The 2,073-nt window shown below is 36.3% G+C and overlaps 1 pseudogene; it reads left to right on the top strand.

Moving 5' to 3' along the window:
- The first annotated feature begins 1,646 nt into the window (after positions 1–1,646).
- Positions 1,647–2,073, top strand: LOC132522993 (mitochondrial import receptor subunit TOM20 homolog; annotated as a pseudogene).

Below are 2,073 nucleotides of genomic sequence, written 5' to 3'. Positions count from 1 at the left end.
ATCCCTGATAAATATAGATGCAAAAAATTTCAACAAGATACCAGCAAACCAAATTCAGCAGCACATTAAAAGGATCATTCACCATGATCAAGTGGGATTTATCCCTGTGACGAAAGGATGTTTCAACATATACAAATCAATGTGATATATAAATAGAATAAAAGATAAAGTCATATGATCATTTCAATAGGCACAGAAAAAGAGCTTGAGAAAATTCAACATCTTTTCATAAAATTTTTTTTAAAAGCTCAAAAAATTGGGTATAGGAAGAATGAACCTCAAGACAACAAAAGCCATATATGACAAGCCCAAACCCACAGCAAACGTTATCCAATGATAAAAGGTTGACAGCTTTTCTTCTAAGGTCAGAAAGAGCACAAGTGTGCCCACTCTCACCACTCCTATTGAACACTGTACTGAAAGTCCTAGCTAGAGCAATCAGAAAAGACAAAAAAAGAACAGACATCCATATTGGAAAGGAAGAAGTAAAACTGTCTTTGCAAATGACATGATCTTAATATAGAAAACCCCAAAGACTCCACCCCCCAAAAAAAACTAACAACAAATTCAGTAAAGTTGCAGGATATAAAATCAATGCATAAATTTAGTTGTATTTCTATACAATAGCAACATACTATCTGAAAAAAAGTCCCATTCACAATAGCATCAAAAACAATAAAGTAGTTAGGAACAAATTTTACAAATGAATTGACATCTGCACAATGAAAACTATAAGACTTAGATGAAAGAAACTGAAGAAAACAAAAACAAATGGAAAGCTATCCCATACTCATGGATCAGAAGAATTAATATTGTTAATATCTCCATACTACCTAAAGCAATCTACAAATTTGATGCAATCTCCATCAAAATTCTAAGCCATTTTTCACAATGGTAGGACAAACAATCCTAAAATTTGTATGTAGCCAAAGTAATCTTGAGAAAGAACAAATAGCCAAAGTAATCTTGAGAAAGAACAAAGCTGGAGGCACTATAATTACTGATTTCAAACTATACTACAAAGCTATTGTAATTTTAAAAAAGCAGTATGATATTAGCATAAAAGATGACACATAGACCAATGGAACAGATTCAAGAGCCCAGAAATAAAGGAGCCAGGAATATACAATGGGGAAATGATAGTCTCTTCAATAAATGGTGTTGGGAAAACTGGATATTCACACGCAAAAGAATGAAACCAGACCCTTCCCTTACACCACTCATAAAATATTACATTAAAGATTTAAATACAAAACATGAAACCATAAAACCCCTAGAAGGAAATGGGAAAGCTCCTTGTTATTAGTCTTGGGAATGAATGTTTTGGGTATGACAACAAAAGCAAAAATCAACAAGTGGGTCTACATCAAACTAAAAAAACCTAAATCTGATTTAAAAACGGGCAGAGGATCTGAATAGACATTTTTTCCAAAGAAGACACACAGATATCTTGGCCAGAGAGTACATGAAAATGTGGTTGACATCACTAATCATCAGGGAAATGCAAATCAAAACCACGATAAGGTTTTTCTCCATGTCCCTCACAGTGGGCAGCAGATCTGAGGGGAGCTATCTGCTGAAGGTTCTGGGCCAATTGCTTTTTTGGGGCCCCACTGCCACCCACCCCACTCCTCCGTGGAGAGAAGATGGTGGGCCAGAACAGCACCATCTTGGGTGGAACACTTTTCATCAGGTACTACATTTACTTTGGCCTCGAGACAGAGTGACCCCAAATTCAAGAACAGGCCGTGAGAATGAAGAAAGAAACAAAAGCTTGACAAAGAGAGAGTTGGCTTTCCAAGTTACCTGACCTTAAAGATGCTGAAGCTATTCAGAATTTCTTTTTCCAATAACTATGGCTTGGTGAAGAGTTACTAGCCCAGGGTGAATATTGAGAAGGGTATAGACCACCTGACAAATGCAGTTGCTGTGTGTGGACAGTCATAGCAGTTATTGCAAGTGTTAGGGCTAACAATTCAACAACCAGTGTTCCAGATGCTTTTGACTAAGCTTCCAACAATTAGAGAATTAATTATAAATGCTCAGAGCTTGACTGAAGGTGATGTGGAATGA

The sequence above is a fragment of the Lagenorhynchus albirostris genome, chromosome 7 (genome assembly GCF_949774975.1).
Source record: "Lagenorhynchus albirostris chromosome 7, mLagAlb1.1, whole genome shotgun sequence".
Taxonomy (NCBI): domain Eukaryota; kingdom Metazoa; phylum Chordata; class Mammalia; order Artiodactyla; family Delphinidae; genus Lagenorhynchus; species Lagenorhynchus albirostris.
This window is presented reverse-complemented; position numbering and strand designations above follow the sequence as displayed.